This window comes from Mugil cephalus, chromosome 23 (genome assembly GCF_022458985.1).
Source record: "Mugil cephalus isolate CIBA_MC_2020 chromosome 23, CIBA_Mcephalus_1.1, whole genome shotgun sequence".
NCBI lineage: Eukaryota > Metazoa > Chordata > Actinopteri > Mugiliformes > Mugilidae > Mugil > Mugil cephalus.
The window spans coordinates 546,194-562,934 of NC_061792.1; the positions used below are offsets into that span (position 1 = coordinate 546,194).

The 16,741-nt window shown below is 45.7% G+C and overlaps 14 non-coding genes and 7 pseudogenes across 14 annotated transcripts; all 21 read right to left on the reverse strand.

The window, feature by feature from the left end:
- Positions 1-1,332: 1,332 nt before the first annotated feature.
- On the reverse strand, positions 1,333-1,450 carry LOC125002298 (annotated as a pseudogene).
- Positions 1,451-1,553: 103 nt separating this feature from the next.
- Positions 1,554-1,671, reverse strand: LOC125001656 (annotated as a pseudogene).
- A 101-nt stretch (positions 1,672-1,772) lies between these two features.
- Positions 1,773-1,891, reverse strand: LOC125002484. Its single transcript, XR_007111787.1, has one exon. It is a non-coding gene; the product is annotated as a 5S ribosomal RNA (ribosomal RNA).
- A 101-nt stretch (positions 1,892-1,992) lies between these two features.
- On the reverse strand, positions 1,993-2,109 carry LOC125002204 (annotated as a pseudogene).
- A 101-nt stretch (positions 2,110-2,210) lies between these two features.
- Positions 2,211-2,329, reverse strand: LOC125003199. The gene has a single exon (XR_007112063.1). It is a non-coding gene; the product is annotated as a 5S ribosomal RNA (ribosomal RNA).
- Positions 2,330-2,429: 100 nt separating this feature from the next.
- LOC125003288 lies at positions 2,430-2,548 on the reverse strand. Its single transcript, XR_007112148.1, has one exon. It is a non-coding gene; the product is annotated as a 5S ribosomal RNA (ribosomal RNA).
- Positions 2,549-4,094: 1,546 nt separating this feature from the next.
- LOC125001371 lies at positions 4,095-4,213 on the reverse strand. The gene has a single exon (XR_007111628.1). It is a non-coding gene; the product is annotated as a 5S ribosomal RNA (ribosomal RNA).
- Positions 4,214-4,316: 103 nt separating this feature from the next.
- LOC125003147 lies at positions 4,317-4,435 on the reverse strand. Its single transcript, XR_007112014.1, has one exon. It is a non-coding gene; the product is annotated as a 5S ribosomal RNA (ribosomal RNA).
- A 101-nt stretch (positions 4,436-4,536) lies between these two features.
- Positions 4,537-4,655, reverse strand: LOC125002833. Its single transcript, XR_007111837.1, has one exon. It is a non-coding gene; the product is annotated as a 5S ribosomal RNA (ribosomal RNA).
- Positions 4,656-4,756: 101 nt separating this feature from the next.
- On the reverse strand, positions 4,757-4,873 carry LOC125002744 (annotated as a pseudogene).
- Positions 4,874-4,974: 101 nt separating this feature from the next.
- LOC125001470 lies at positions 4,975-5,093 on the reverse strand (annotated as a pseudogene).
- A 101-nt stretch (positions 5,094-5,194) lies between these two features.
- LOC125003037 lies at positions 5,195-5,313 on the reverse strand. The gene has a single exon (XR_007111906.1). It is a non-coding gene; the product is annotated as a 5S ribosomal RNA (ribosomal RNA).
- Positions 5,314-5,414: 101 nt separating this feature from the next.
- Positions 5,415-5,533, reverse strand: LOC125002722. The gene has a single exon (XR_007111817.1). It is a non-coding gene; the product is annotated as a 5S ribosomal RNA (ribosomal RNA).
- Positions 5,534-5,634: 101 nt separating this feature from the next.
- LOC125001345 lies at positions 5,635-5,753 on the reverse strand. The gene has a single exon (XR_007111605.1). It is a non-coding gene; the product is annotated as a 5S ribosomal RNA (ribosomal RNA).
- A 101-nt stretch (positions 5,754-5,854) lies between these two features.
- On the reverse strand, positions 5,855-5,973 carry LOC125002081. The gene has a single exon (XR_007111749.1). It is a non-coding gene; the product is annotated as a 5S ribosomal RNA (ribosomal RNA).
- A 101-nt stretch (positions 5,974-6,074) lies between these two features.
- Positions 6,075-6,193, reverse strand: LOC125002651. The gene has a single exon (XR_007111803.1). It is a non-coding gene; the product is annotated as a 5S ribosomal RNA (ribosomal RNA).
- A 1,539-nt stretch (positions 6,194-7,732) lies between these two features.
- Positions 7,733-7,851, reverse strand: LOC125003187. The gene has a single exon (XR_007112052.1). It is a non-coding gene; the product is annotated as a 5S ribosomal RNA (ribosomal RNA).
- A 103-nt stretch (positions 7,852-7,954) lies between these two features.
- Positions 7,955-8,063, reverse strand: LOC125002308 (annotated as a pseudogene).
- Positions 8,064-8,164: 101 nt separating this feature from the next.
- LOC125002845 lies at positions 8,165-8,283 on the reverse strand. The gene has a single exon (XR_007111839.1). It is a non-coding gene; the product is annotated as a 5S ribosomal RNA (ribosomal RNA).
- A 101-nt stretch (positions 8,284-8,384) lies between these two features.
- LOC125003282 lies at positions 8,385-8,503 on the reverse strand. Its single transcript, XR_007112142.1, has one exon. It is a non-coding gene; the product is annotated as a 5S ribosomal RNA (ribosomal RNA).
- Positions 8,504-10,035: 1,532 nt separating this feature from the next.
- LOC125001962 lies at positions 10,036-10,154 on the reverse strand (annotated as a pseudogene).
- Positions 10,155-16,741: the final 6,587 nt, after the last annotated feature.

A 16,741-nucleotide genomic window follows, 5' to 3' on the forward strand; every position in this document is an offset into this window, starting at 1 on the left:
ACCTACTATGGGGGAGCTTTTGGGGTATGGGGCACACACACGTTGCCGCAAATAGCTGTTACACCGGTAGCGTAGTCGGCACGCACCGGACCACAGGTTTTCTCATTTGAGAGGGTTCAAGGTTTGCTGCACCGGTAGGGGTGACGTAGGTAACTGAGCTACTGCGATGGTTATTTCGCGCATCACAACGTGCTAAACGTTAGCCTGTTCCAAGACAAAACAGAAAAACTTTACAGCAAAAAAATGGACAACCTACACAACTACAGTGGTAAAACTGTTCTTAAATTGCTTGCTAGGTAAAACAAAGGTTAAATAAAAATAAAATACTAAACATACATAAAGTCCGCACGCATTCGACACATTGAAATTTGGCCGGTTAGCACCGTTTAACTTAGCCCCGTAGTTAGCTTCCCACTCCACACGTATTGCTACGACCACGTATCACCAATGGCCTGTTTTATTTCGGACGTCAGTTCAAATTGTGGACAACAGCAAATTGAATGCAAAATACAAGCAATGTTAGGAAACCACTTGTCAATATTTCTAATGACAAATCTCGTCAGCACACGTGGCTTCCACTTCAGTCGTTGGGGTTTGTGTATTGCCCGAATGAACGCAAAAACCGAAAACTAATTTAAATAATACTTACATCATTGTGTAGTAAGCCACAAGTAGCGTGTTAATAGGTGTTCAGCTAGACCATTATGTACCTCAGAGGGAAATACGGAATTAAGAAAATCTCCAAATATGCGTTACTCTAGCCGCAATTGATTTAAAGACTACAGTGACACAAAACATATTGATTATCAATGTGGATGAGGTTAAACAAAACCTTTACACACAGTTATGGGAGCATGTTGGTCTAGTTTTTGTGTATTGTTTTCGCGCACGTTCGACGCACGTGCGATTACATGCGCGCAGATGGAGTAGTGTAACGTTACATCCATTACGTAGTTCCGTGCAGCTCACGACATTACAAAAGAAGACGATGGTGAAAACAGGGGAGCTGATGACGTAATGGGATGTCTTCTTTGATTGTTGTCCTCAATTGTTTACTTGGATGATGATGTCATGAAATGTTTTCCTGTTGGGATCATGATGGCATTAGAATCTTTGCCTTTGACTTATTGAAAGTTTGTTTTTTTTATACAAACCTAGGTGGGTCCGTAGATTCTGTTAGACTTTCAAACTGACAACTCCGGCGTGTCAGGATGGTATGGCCGTATTGCAATCGTTTAACTGTACAAACGCAGTATATATAAGTGGTCAAAAACATCAATTGCATGTATTTTGATGATGTAATTGTTACCATGTCTCCTGATGAAAATGAAAGGATTACAGAACTAGTATGCCGAGGCGGTCTCCCATCCAAGTACTAACCAGGCCCGACCGTGCTTAGCTTCCGAGATCAGATGAGATCGGGCGTGTTCAGATTGGTATGGCCGTAAGCAATGTCAAATGTCACTAAAGCAATATATATATAAGTGGTCAAAATGATCATTGCATGTATTTTGATGATGTAAATATTACCATGTCTCCTGATGAGAATGAAAAGCTTACAGCACTTGGTATTCCCAGGCGGTCTCCCATCCAAGTACTAACCAGGCCTACACTGCTTAGCTTCCGAGATCTGACGAGATCAGGCGTGTTCTGGGTGGTATGGCCATAAGCAATGGTGACTGTCACAAACGCAGTATATATAAGTGGTCAAAATGATCATTGCATGTATTTTGATGATGTAAATGTTACCATGTCTCCTGATGAAAATGAAAAGCTTACAGCACCTGGTATTCCCAGGCGGTCACCCATCCAAGTACTAACCAGGCCCGACGCTGCATAGCTTCCGAGATCAGACGAGATCAGGCGTGTTCAGGGTGGTATGGCCGTAAGCGATGGTAACTGTCACAAACGCAGTATATATAAGTGGTCAAAATGATCATTGCATGTATATTGATGAGGTAAATGTTACCATGTCTCCTGATGAAAATGAAAGGCTTACAGCACCTAGTATTCCCAGGCGGTCTCCCATCCAAGTACTAACCAGGCCCGACCGTGCTTAGCTTCCGAGATCAGACGATATGGCGTGTTCAGGTTGGTATGGCCGTAAGCAACGTTAACTTTCACAAACGCAGTATATATAAGTGGTCAAAATGATCATTGCATGTATTTTGATGATGTAAATGTTACCATGTCTCCTGATGAGAATGAAAAGATTACAGCACCTGGTATTCCCAGGCGGTCTCCCATCCAAGTACTAACCAGGCCCGACCGTGCTTAGCTTCCGAGATCAGACGAGATCAGGCGTGTTCAGGTTGGTATGGCCGTAAGTAATGTCAAATGTCACTAAAGAAGTATATATAAGTGGTAAAAATGATCATTGCATGTATTTTGATGATGTAATGTTACCATGTCTCCTGATGAGAATGAAAAGCTTACAGCACCTGGTATTCCCAGGCGGTCTCCCATCCAAGTACTAACCAGGCCCTACACTGCTTAGCTTCCGAGATCAGACGAGATCAGGCGTGTTCAGGATGGTATGGCCGTAAGCAATGGTAACTGTCACAAACGCAGTATATATAAGTGGTCAAAATGATCATTGCATGTATATTGATGATGTAAATGTTACCATGTCTCCTGATGAAAATGAAAGGCTTACAGCACCTAGTATTCCCAGGCGGTCTCCCATCCAAGTACTAACCAGGGGCGAACGTGCTCCTTTGGTTTTGGTTTGTTTTATCATTTTGCATTGTCTGTAAAACCTTCATTTCTCCACGGGGAATAACGTAAAATAGTCCTGCCTTATCTCTAATTCAAGATTCAAGTGATTCAGTACATCTAATGACAACTAACTGGGGTCTTTTTTATTTTCATAGATCACTCTTTTATACATGTCTCATAAAAAGTCCAGCATTAGAGCATAAACACTCAAATAAGTTAAGGTTGACTCTTCGGCTATAGTTGTAGTTGTACAACTATTTAACGCTGTACCAGTTCGCAGCATCACAACGTGCTAAACCGGTTAGCCTGTTCCAAGACAAACAGAAAACTTACAGCAATAAAAATGACAACACAACTACAGCCGGTAAAACTGTTCTTAATTGCTTGCCTAGGTAAACAAAGGTTAAATAAAAATAAAATACTAACATACATACAGACACATTCTGACACATTGAAATTGGCCGTTAGCACGTTAACTTAGCCCCGTAGTTAGCTCCCCACTCCACCGTATGCTAACGACCACGTTATCTCCACTGGCCTCGTTTTATTTCGGCGTCAGTTCAAATTGTGGACAACAGCAAATTGATGCAAAATACAAGCAATGTTAGGAAACCACTTGTCAATATTTCGAATGACAAATCTCGACAGCACACGTCGGCTACCACCTCAGACGTTGGGTTTGCTGTATTGCCCGAAAGAAACGCAAAAAAGAAATAATTTACATAATACTTACATCATTGTGTAGTAAAGCCACAAGTAGCGCTGTTAATAGGTTCCAGCTAGACCATTATGTACCTCAGAAGGAAATACGATAAAGAATCAGCCGCACATGATTAAACTACACGTGACACAAACATATTGATTATACAATGTGGATGAGGCTTAAACAAACCTTTACACACAGTTATGGGAGCATGTTTGGTCTAATTCTTGTGTGTTGTTTTCGCGCACGTACAGACGCACGTGCGACTACATGCGCGCACATGGAGTAACGTTACATCCATACGTAGTTCCGTGCATGCTCACGCACATACAAAAGAAACGATGGATGAAACAGGGCGATGACGTCATGGAATGTCATCCTTTGATGATGTCCTCAATTGTTTTCCTTTGATGATGATGTCATGAAATGTTTTCCTTTGATCATGATGGCATAGAATCTTTGCCTTTGATCTTATTGAAAGTTTGTTTTATACAAACCTAGGTGGGTCCGTAGATTCTGTTAGACTTTCAAACTGAAAACTCAGGCGTGTTTCAGGATGGTATGGCCGTAAGCAACGTTAACTGTCACAACGCAGTATATATAAGTGGTCAAAATCATCATTGCATGTATTTTGATGATGTAAATGTTACCATGTCTCCTGATGAAAATGAAAGGCTTACAGCACCTAGTATGCCCAGGCGGTCTCCCATCCAAGTACTAACCAGGCCCGACCGTGCTTAGCTTCCGAGATCAGATGAGATCGGGCGTGTTCAGATTGGTATGGCCGTATGCAATGTCAAATGTCACTAAAGCAATATATATATAAGTGGTCAAAATGATCATTGCATGTATTTTGATGATGTAAATATTACCATGTCTCCTGATGAGAATGAAAGGCTTACAGCACTTGGTATTCCCAGGCGGTCTCCCATCCAAGTACTAACCAGGCCCTACACTGCTTAGCTTCCGAGATCTGACGAGATCAGGCGTGTTCTGGGTGGTATGGCCATAAGCAATGGTGACTGTCACAAACGCAGTATATATAAGTGGTCAAAATGATCATTGCATGTATTTTGATGATGTAAATGTTACCATGTCTCCTGATGAAAATGAAAAGCTTACAGCACCTGGTATTCCCAGGCGGTCTCCCATCCAAGTACTAACCAGGCCCGACGCTGCATAGCTTCCGAGATCAGACGAGATCAGGCGTGTTCAGGGTGGTATGGCCGTAAGCAATGGTAACTGTCACAAACGCAGTATATATAAGTGGTCAAAATGATCATTGCATGTATATTGATGATGTAAATGTTACCATGTCTCCTGATGAAAATGAAAGGCTTACAGCACCTAGTATTCCCAGGCTGTCTCCCATCCAAGTACTAACCAGGCCCGACCGTGCTTAGCTGCCGAGATCAGACGATATGGCGTGTTCAGGTTGGTATGGCCGTAAGCAACGTTAACTTTCACAAACGCAGTATATATAAGTGGTCAATATGATCATTGCATGTATTTTGATGATGTAAATGTTACCATGTCTCCTGATGAAAATGAAAGGCTTACAGCACCTAGTATTCCCAGGCGGTCTCCCATCCAAGTACTAACCAGGCCCGACCGTGCTTAGCTTCCGAGATCAGACGAGATCTGGCCTGTTCAGGTTGGTATGGCCGTAAGCAACGTCAAATGTCACTAAAGCAGTATATATAAGTGATCAAAATCATCCTTGCATGTATTTTGATGATGTAAATGTTACCATGTCTCCTGATGAGAATGAAAAGCTTACAGCACCTGGTATTCCCAGGCGGTCTCCCATCCAAGTACTAACCAGGCCCGACCGTGCTTAGCTTCCGAGATCAGACGAGATCAGGCGTGTTCAGGTTGGTATGGCCGTAAGTAATGTCAAATGTCACTAAAGAAGTATATATAAGTGGTCAAAATGATCATTGCATGTATTTTGATGATGTAAATGTTACCATGTCTCCTGATGAGAATGAAAAGCTTACAGCACCTGGTATTCCCAGGCGTTCTCCCATCCAAGTACTAACCAGGCCCTACACTGCTTAGCTTCCGAGATCAGACGAGATCAGGCGTGTTCAGGGTGGTATGGCCGTAAGCAATGGTAACTGTCACAAACGCAGTATATATAAGTGGTCAAAATGATCATTGCATGTATATTGATGATGTAAATGTTACCATGTCTCCTGATGAAAATCAAAGGCTTACAGCACCTAGTATTCCCAGGCGGTCTCCCATCCAAGTACTAACCAGGCCCGACCGTGCTTAGCTTCGGAGATCAGACGAGATCTGGCCTGTTCAGGTTGGTATGGCCGTAAGCAACGTCAAATGTCACTAAAGCAGTATATATAAGTGATCAAAATCATCCTTGCATGTATTTTGATGATGTAAATGTTACCATGTCTCCTGATGAGAATGAAAAGCTTACAGCACCTGGTATTCCCAGGCGGTCTCCCATCCAAGTACTAACCAGGCCCGACCGTGCTTAGCTTCCGAGATCAGACGAGATCAGGCGTGTTCAGGTTGGTATGGCCGTAAGCAATGTCAAATGTCACTAAAGAAGTATATATAAGTGGTCAAAATGATCATTGCATGTATTTTGATGATGTAAATGTTACCATGTCTCCTGATGAGAATGAAAAGCTTACAGCACATGGTATTCTCAGGCGGTCTCCCATCCAAGTACTAACCAGGCCCTACACTGCTTAGCTTCCGAGATCAGACGAGATCAGGCGTGTTCAGGGTGGTATGGCCGTAAGCAATGGCAACTGTCACAAACGCAGTATATATAAGTGGTCAAAATGATCATTGCATGTATATTGATGATGTAAATGTTACCATGTCTCCTGATGAAAATGAAAGGCTTACAGCACCTAGTATTCCCAGGCGGTCTCCCATCCAAGTACGAACCAGGCCCGAACGTGCTCCTTTGGTTTTGGTTTGTTTTATCATTTTGCATTGTCTGTAAAACCTTCATTTCTCCACGGGGAATAACGTAAAATAGTCCTGCCTTATCTCTAATTCAAGATTCAGTACATCTAATGACAACTAACTGGGGTCTTTTTTATTTTCATAGATCACTCTTTTATACATGTCTCATAAAAAGTCCAGCATTAGAGCATAAACACTCAAATATGTTAAGGTTGACTCTTCGGCTATAGTTGTAGTTGTACAACTATTTAACGCTGTACCAGTTGGCAGCATCACAACGTGCTAAACCGGTTAGCCTGTTCCAAGACAAACAGAAAACTTACAGCAATAAAAATGACAACACAACTACAGCCGGTAAAAAACTGTTCTTAATTGCTTGCCTAGGTAAACAAAGGTTAAATAAAAATAAAATACTAACATACATACAGACACATTCTGACACATTGAAATTGGCCGTTAGCACGTTAACTTAGCCCCCTAGTTAGCTCCCCACTCCACCGTATGCTAACGACCACGTTATCTCCACTGGCCTCGTTTTATTTCGGCGTCAGTTCAAATTGTGGACAACAGCAAATTGATGCAAAATACAAGCAATGTTAGGAAACCATTTGTCAATATTTCTAATGACAAATCTCGACAGCACACGTCGGCTGCCACCTCAGACGTTGGGGTTTGCTGTATTGCCCGAAAGAAACGCAAAAACAGAACTAATTTACATAATACTTACATCATTGTGTAGTAAAGCCACAAGTAGCGCTGTTCATAGGTTCCAGCTAGACCATTATGTACCTCAGAGGGAAATACGATAAAGAATCAGCCGCACATGATTAAACTACACGTGACACAAACATATTGATTATACAATGTGGATGAGGCTTAAACAAACCTTTACACACAGTTATGGGAGCATGTTGGTCTAATTCTTGTGTGTTGTTTTCGCGCACGTACAGACGCACGTGCGACTACATGCGCGCACATGGAGTAACGTTACATCCATACGTAGTTCCGTGCATGCTCACGCACATACAAAAGAAACGATGGATGAAACAGGGCGATGACGTCATGGGATGTCTTCCTTTGATGATGTCCTCAATTGTTTTCCTTTGATGATGATGTCATGAAATGTTTTCCTTTGATCATGATGGCATAGAATCTTTGCCTTTGATCTTATTGAAAGTTTGTTTTATACAAACCTAGGTGGGTCCGTAGATTCTGTTAGACTTTCAAACTGAAACTCAGGCGTGTTCAGGATGGTATGGCCGTAAGCAACGTTAACTGTCACAAACGCAGTATATATAAGTGGTCAAAATGATCATTGCATGTATATTGATGATGTAAATGTTACCATGTCTCCTGATGAAAATGAAAGGCTTACAGCACCTAGTATGCCCAGGCGGTCTCCCATCCAAGTACTAACCAGGCCCGACCGTGCTTAGCTTCCGAGATCAGATGAGATCGGGCGTGTTCAGATTGGTATGGCCGTAAGCAATGCCAAATGTCACTAAAGCAATATATATATAAGTGGTCAAAATGATCATTGCATGTATTTTGATGATGTAAATATTACCATGTCTCCTGATGAGAATGAAAAGCTTACAGCACTTGGTATTCCCAGGCGGTCTCCCATCCAAGTACTAACCAGGCCCTACACTGCTTAGCTTCCGAGATCAGGCGTGTTCTGGGTGGTATGGCCATAAGCAATGGTAACTGTCACAAACGCAGTATATATAAGTGGTCAAAATCATCATTGCATGTATTTTGATGATGTAAATGTTACCATGTCTCCTGATGAAAATGAAAAGCTTACAGCACCTGGTATTCCCAGGCGGTCTCCCATCCAAGTACTAACCAGGCCCGACGCTGCATAGCTTCCGAGATCAGACGAGATCAGGCGTGTTCAGGGTGGTATGGCCGTAAGCAATGGAAACTGTCACAAACGCAGTATATATAAGTGGTCAAAATGATCATTGCATGTATATTGATGATGTAAATGTTACCATGTCTCCTGATGAGAATGAAAAGCTTACAGCACCTGGTATTCCCAGGCGGTCTCCCATCCAAGTACTAACCAGGCCCTACCGTGCTTAGCTTCCGAGATCAGACGAGATCAGGCGTGTTCAGGGTGGTATGGCCGTAAGCGATGGTAACTGTCACAAACGCAGTATATATAAGTGGTCAAAATCATCATGGCATGCATTTTTGTTTTTGAGCTGAAGCTTCTACAATGATACAGTCTGCCAGGAAGTAGAGTCAGAATGTAACAGGTAGATATGAATCAGAGAGAAAAACAAGGCGACCCGGTACAACCAGGGTTTGGGTGTGATTTGTGTTTAAACTGAACACTGCCTGAGATTGGCTTATCGTGAAAGGCCTACTGCACCTTAGCCAATCATCATCACCTATGCGGACGTCGCAGCTGTTTCAGCATGTCAATTTCAGCATATCAATTTCAACTTTTGCCTGTCTGAAAATTGCCGGACGGCTCTTGTTGACTTGACGCCGACTTTCTCGTTGGTTTTTGCAGCATTTGGTAACAAATTAAAAGCCGCCCTCTCTGAGGAAAGATTGCACTTTATAGCAATTTCCCAGAGTGCTCCCTACTGAGATATTTAGCTCTTTTGCTGTTTTGTTGGTTGCCATTGATGCTTGTTATTCGGGAAATGTTTTGTAAAACTTTGGACGAAAATCAATGAACCATGCTCTATTCAAGTGTGTTCCTTGTCTTGCTTGCAGTCAATTTGTAACTCTGAGAAGCACTAAAGAATGTACAGATCCACAGAGGCTTGTATAAAACAAACTTTCAGTAAGATCAAAGGCAAAGATTCTATGCCATCATGGCCAAAGGAAAAGATTTGATGAAATCATCCAAGGACAGAATTCTATGACATCATGAAGGAAAACATTCTATGGCACATTCTATGTAAATTTTGTGAGGAGTGCGCTAGGAAGAGAAAGTGTGGGAAAGATTTTCAAAATTTCTGACACATTGAAATTGGCCGTTAGCACGTTAACTTAGCCCCGTAGTTAGCTCCCCACTCCCCCGTATGCTAATGACCACGTTATCTCCACTGGCCTCGTTTTATTTTGGCGTCAATTCAAATTGTGGACAACAGCAAATTGATGCAAAATACAAGCAATGTTAGGAAACCACTTGTCAATATTTCTAATGACAAATCTCGACAGCACACGTCGGCTACCACCTCAGACGTTGGGGTTTGCTGTATTGCCCGAAAAAAACGCAAAAAAAAACTAATTTCTATAATACTTACATCATTGTGTAGTAAAGCCACAAGTAGCGCTGTTAATAGGTTCCAGCTAGACTATTATGTACCTCAGAGGGAAATACGATAAAGAATCAGCCGCACATGATTAAACTACACGTGACACAAACATATTGATTATACAATGTGGATGAGGCTTAAACAAACCTTTACACACAGTTATGGGAGCATGTTGGTCTAATTCTTGTGTGTTGTTTTCGCGCACGTACAGACGCACGTGCGACTACATGCGCGCACATGGAGTAACGTTACATCCATACGTAGTTCCGTACATGCTCACGCACATACAAAAGAAACGATATACTAAAGCAGTATAAATAAGTGGTCAAAATGATCATTGCATGTATTTTGATGATGTAAATGTTACCATGTCTCCTGATGAAAATGAAAAGCTTACAGCACCTGTTATTTCCAGGCGGTCTCCCATCCAAGTACTAACCAGGCCCGACGCTGCATAACTTCCGAGATCAGACAAGATCAGGCGTGTTCAAGGTGGTATGGCCGTAATCAACGTCAAATGTTACTAAAGCAGTATATATAAGTGGTCAAAATGATCATTGCATGTATTTTGATGATGTAAATGTTACCATGTCTCCTGATGAAAATGAAAAGCTTACAGCACCTGGTATTCCCAGGCGGTCTCCCATCCAAGTACTAACCAGGCCCGACCGTTGTCAAGTGAGTTGAGATCTCAGCCAACCAACAGCTTAAGAGTATGGTACTAAATGTATGATCGGAACTTGAATTAACGGCATGAGTAAAGATAATACAATGATTTGAAGATGATTTTGATTAAACATGTTGATTTTCAGTAAAGTAATTAATATACACAGGATGTAAAATGAATAATAATTGAATCAGTATAACTAAGTGTTGTAAAATCATAAGCAGAATAAGATAAACAGGATGTAAAGGGCCAGCAGTGGGGACAAAAAGGGGAACTGAAACCTTGTGGCCTAAGAGCAAGTCAGGACATGTCCAAACGCATGGTTAGTGGAAAAGTACAGAAAAAAAAAAAGAACTAATGTCTTAATATTAATTAATGAGTCAGGGGGGTAACACCCTTATTGGATAAAAGTAGTAGGTGGGGGTTGGTTAGTCATAATGATGTGTGGAAAATAGGATGTGTCTTGATTTAGAAAGTATAAAAGATGTAACTCAGAAATATACTACGGGAACTTCACCTCGGACACAGACTGTGCTGCATGCGGACTGAGCCAACACCCTCGCAGTACTATTTCGGCTTTTAAGATTTGGTCTGGATTCCCCCTGCCTAGCAGACAAAGTTGGATTATCTTTCACACTTTGGATTTCTACTACTTCTTGGACTTTGTACGGAGTCGAGGAGACCGAATTGGAATACATTTGAGAAGGATTTAAGGGATTTACCAAAGGACAGAATCATCGTTCATCAGGACTTCCCTATTTTACCAACTCCCTCCGCGGCAGTAAGAGGAACTAGGGTTGGGTGTGGTCGCATCGGCCGTGCGGCTCACTCGACGCCTGTTCTACTTTAAAAAGGAATTTTGGGACAGTTTTGGACATTTTTATATTACCCCTACTACCCCTGCTTGGATCATGAGTAATTCTTTGTTTGATTAAGTGATTTTTAGAACAGAATCTTTAGAGAGTTTATTTCTGATTAGGTATTACATGATTTAGGTTTAAATTGTATTCATATCTTATGTTAACCAATGTCTGATTCTTGATCGAATTAATTGAGCTGTTGCAAACCGCTATTGCTGAACCTGCAAATAAAATTTGGCTCTAAAGGTCAAAAATCTTTGCTGACGATTATTTCTCCCTTTTTGCTGGTACTCAAGACAGTAAAACTATAGGCAATCTTAATGGTAGCTCCGACACCTTGCTCTTATTGGTCACACTAGTCGTTTCCACTTAAAACTATTTCTATGTCCCTAGGGCTTCCAGCCTAGCCTTTAAATTATAACCTGGCACGTACCAAGTGCACAGATCCATTAGGGGTAAGCCACCACAACTGACGGGACTCAACTTCGGACCCAGCTGCGGGACGCCTCCCTGACTGGCGGTTCCGGGGGAAGTGAGGAAGCGGGGCAGACGTCAGGACTAAGGGTGGTTAGAAGCCAGGCGAGTTACCCCGCCTACAGCTTGAGTAGTGCTATCATTGAATTCGGTTGGAGTAATACTCCGCAGACGTGAAGCCATAACCCTATAGTAAACGGAGAAGCTGTTATACCTGTTCCGGGATCTAACACGTGGCGCCCAACGTGGGGCGTGGCAGAGCGAGCGACTTTAGCCACGCCTAAAGAAAAAAGAACCCTGGTAGCCCGGAGAGGTTACCGTTCGTGTGAGACGACCCGAGGTAAATAGAAGAGCAGCGCGGAGCATCAGAGACTACGTGAGCTGTTTGGAGCCGAGGTAGCGAGAGAACCAACGCTCTCAACCTGTCCTGAGCGGCGAAACGCAGACAGGAAAAGTTGCAGCAGACATCGCTGGAGAGACCCCAACCGACGGGGATCCAGACGACCCTGCAGGGAGGCATCACCGCCCGACTCCATCCCTGACTTGACGCGCTACGAGAGGCTTTGGAGAAAGGCGGCTCGAGACGACAAAGACAAAGACAAAGTTAAGAAGAACGCCAGCCAGGTTCAGAGATGGCCGAGGGGGGAACAGAAATCCCAGTGGAGCAGCTCAGCTCGGAGTCGCCTCCAGTGTCCCCGCCAAGTGAGGATAAGGGGAACGAGGCCTCAGGAGAGGCCCCGGAGACCACGGTCCGAAGAAAGGAATATGGTGACAAGGCGCAGACCGGGACGGTGATCCAGGTCATTCCCTGGGGAAGGGGATGGGATACCTGGGACCCCACGGTCAAGCAACACGTGTCGGCAAGGTGCCTTGCGGTCCCCTTCTCTCCTGACACCCCGGATGAGGACGTGGGGAAGGAGGTGGACCGAGTCTGCAAAGAAGGAGGAACATTCCGAACCCCCAACGTGCTTGCACGGATAGGGGTGCATGTGGTGCCGTCTCCTGGAGCGGGGGCAACAAAGGATACAATAAAAGCATGGCTGCACTGGGCTGTGGGAGTAATATGGCCAGGGAAAAAGTTGGAAGAAGAGCCCCAGCCCGTGACAGCGTGGATAAGCCCCCATGAGAGATACGACCCGATCATCAAGATGCTAGGGAAAGTGACTGGGGTAGGTGCAGTAACGATAGGGGCAAGGACTGTAGCGGCTAAGCAATACAAGGAGCATGAATCTTATCGGGTCATACTGCAGAGGTTCGGCGCCGTGGCAGACCGATTCCTGAAAGATCCCCCGGAGAGTATAGAAGGGAGCCAGAAGGAAAGCGATGCCGACTCTAGCCATGACTCGGAGCCAGAACACCCGGAGCCGGATTCCTCTCTGGAATGGGACCAGAAGGGAACCACGTTTGGACTAGCGGCCCTGCCTGCGAAGCTCGAGCACGTCTCTGTGACCCCACAGGTGGTGCGAACTTATCTGCAGGATCGGAGACAGAGTTGGCCTTCCCGGGAGAAACCCTCGAGGGAGCTAACGGATGAGGAGAACAAAGGAGACTGGCTCCCTCTCTTGGATCCTGTACCTGCCGGGGCTCTGAGATGGAAGGGCCAAACTCAGACGGTAATGTACCAACACCATGGGGAACCATGGGATTTTGCAGGACACGGACTAATCGTGCTAACAGACCCCCGGTATAACCCTTGGAATAGTAAGTTCAAGAAAGAGCTGCGCAGGAATGCCGGTGAAGGGTTCGTTAGGGAATTGAAGGGCAGGATTAAAGAACTAAAGGGTGAAGAGGATAGCGGCCCGGTCCTGACTGTCAGTGGGGGTGAATCGCGCTATTTTGCCATAATCCATATTCCCGTAAGGGCATATGAGGAAGTGATCCCCCCCGAGGAGTACGAGAAGGAGCTGGTTGAAGCCCTAGAGATGGGGCTGCGGGCAGCCAGTAACGCTGGATACACCCGAGTAACGATGTGTGTTGATGGAATAAGATCGGGAAACTTGCCATGGTTGGTGGCTGAGAAGGCCATGGTGAAAGCTGGCCGCATACATGCGACAGAAGCGTCGGCTTGGTCCGGCATAGGGGAAATGGTCCTCGTCACCTCCTTGAAGCAGCAGAAAGAAAGAAGGGAGAGGCTGACCAGGACCTTAAATCGGCCGGAGGACGAGAAGTCCTGGGCACGTGTGAGAGGGGAGTCGCCGGGAGAACCGCTGAGAACTTCGCGACTCAGGAGCACCTCCACCCCGGGCAGGGATGCCGAGGGGGAACCAACGGCTCCTCCACTGTCAGCTATCACCGACCAGAAGTCCACCCAGACGAGAGCTAGGGGCTGGGACCCCTGGGTCTGGAGGAGCCCCTAGTCGGATCAGGCTGGAGCCGATGAGGGATTACCAGGGTATGCAGACCGAGAGGACGCCTGGCGTAGCAGCTGTAACCTACCAGGAGCAACTAGACGCGGGAGCATTTAACACACCGACCCCAGGGAACGTGACTGCTCCAAGACACAGCGCGATACGAGAATCTTCACCTCCGCCTAATCGCTCCCGCAGCCATCAGGAAATCAGCAGCAGCAGCAGCGGCGACGAAGAGCCCGAGAAGGAGGAAGAGGCAGACACCCTGGCGTCTGTAAGGCAGGAAGACATCACGGGGGCCAGGGAACTGCGAGTTGGCCAGAGAAAAGGAACGAAGAAAAAGACCCCAGTATACACCATCTACAGTACCTCGGAAAGGCTGGCGCGTGATATTTCCTTTGGATATATAGAAACGCGGGATGGGCGGAAAACATATATGCCTGAAGCTGGCCAGCAGGACCATGGAGTCCCAGAGGAATGGGGAGAGCGGTTGGAGGAAGAAGTGGTGCTGCCAGTAAAAGCTCAGGTGAAGGAATGGGCCAATTTTCTGATGGCCCCCACCTTCCCCACACTAAGGAGCTGTGAGAATCTGACCGCTAACTTCAAAACCGCGTTCCTGGCCATTACACATGATGTTATGCTGAGACGACTGAAGAAAACAGCCCTCAAGTATGCGAAAGAGACCGAAAACCGCCGCTTGCAGGAGATATCATCCAGTGACGATGAGGAACTGGGAGCCTCGGCCCGAGTCGGTGCTGAGTTACAAAGGCGTCGGCCCACCCAGGACGTAGCGGTAAGCGTCAGCCGAGCTGGGACATCGGCAACAACAGGGGGGAGTTCCAGCTTTGAGGAATTTAAAAAGATAAAAATACTAGTGCAAGATAAAGCTTCCACTCAGAACCTGCAGGATTACCTGAGGAAGAACTGGCCGATGGTGAAATCGAGCACTAATGACAACCAGGCACGGCTGACCTGGCTGTCCCATGTAACTGGACAGCCTATGGATCAGGATGAAACCGCAGAGGAGCATTACAAGAGACTGGTGCTAGAGGATGGCGACGATGAGGATGCGCAAATAGAGAAGGCACGAGGACAGCTGGATCAGGGCAGACTCTGACCCAGGTGTGGTACATTTTGAGCCGAACGGTGCCTGCAAGCCGGAGTGTTAAGGTGCTTAGGAGGTTGGTGAAGGGCCTGAAAGGTGAGCTGGATTTTGTTACCTTGGATGCGGTGAATAGTACACCGGACCAGATAATGGAAACGGTGAAGAAATGGGACCGTAAGAGGAAGTTCGAAGAAGAGAGGCGGGTCGAGGGGAGTCAACGTACTCAACAGAAGGTGGCAACCCCGAGGCCACCGCCAAACCAGCAGAACCAACCAAGGAGAGTGGATCAACGGCCACCTGCACGAGGTCCTCCAGCTAACGCTCCTAGCAACAGGCCATTCGACCAACGACAATCCGGGGGAGAGCCCAGCAACAAGAAGACTGGATATCTGGCACCAGAGGAATATAAAAAATTAACACCAGAACAGAGAGATGCACTCCGTTTAGCCCGCCAGCAGGTGGCTGACGGGGGGAAGAAGGAATAATGGACGCGACAGCTCGAGTCACCCTGGAACATGCTTACCGTGTCAAAGACAACATCTACACCCAGGTGGACGGTGTCCCCTATTTGGTGGACTCGGGAGCTGAGGTATCTGATCTGAAGGAGGGCTCTGAGTCCTAGGGGAGGTTGAAGGTGCAGCTGGCGGATGCCTCAATCACAGAGGTACCCTATGGCATCTGGAAAGGAATAGTGTGGGTCCTGGGAGCTTATGACATGGTAACCATAGCAGACTTGGAAAGATTACATCAGAAGCCGTGCAACCGTAGGAAAGTGGAGGAGAGGCTGAGAGTTTTACAAGCCCGGTTGGTGAGGTTGCCAACGGTCGAGGACTCGACCGCCAGAGTCTGGTACAAGTCGGTGAACATTCCAGAAGTGACAGAGCAGAAAATACAGGAGAGTGATCTTTCTCCAGAAGGGAAGGAGAAATTGAGGGAGATCATCTCCAAAGCGAATGTGGCGAGATTCAAGAATGACTGTGGCGATCTGGGAACCAGGTATGTCCATACCATAGAAGGAGGAGTACATCCACCTGTACGGCAGTATCCTCTGAACCCGGGGGCAGTGGAAGAGATGGATCTCATCGTCAGGGAATTGATGATGCTGGGGGTGATTCGCCATGAGCCAAACCCCATCACAAACAGCCCAATACAGGCGGTGAAGAAAACCAGAATCCTCAGGAGGAGGTTGGCGACCGGTAATCAACTTTAAAGCTTTGAACAGAAGAACCGTCGCCAACAGAGCAAGTCTCATCAACCCCCAGGGAACCCTGAAGACCCTAAAGCTGAAGCCCTACAAGTCCTGTATAGACTTGGCCAATGGATTTTTCTCTCTTCGACTAGCCCGAGGTTCACAAGGGAAAACGGCCTTTACTCACAAAGGAAGATCCTACGTGTGGGAAAGGCTCCCTCAGGGATACAAGAACTCCCCTAACATATTTCAATCAGCAGTTATGGATGTACTTGATGGGCTGGATGCTACTATCTATATAGACGATGTGTTTATCGCAGATGATACAGAAGAACAGCACCTGGATAGACTACAAAGTATTGTGGAGAGACTTACAGCAGCAGGGCTCAAACTCAACTTGAAAAAGTGTCAGTTTGGGCGAAGAAAGGTGGATTATTTGGGATTCCAGGTGTC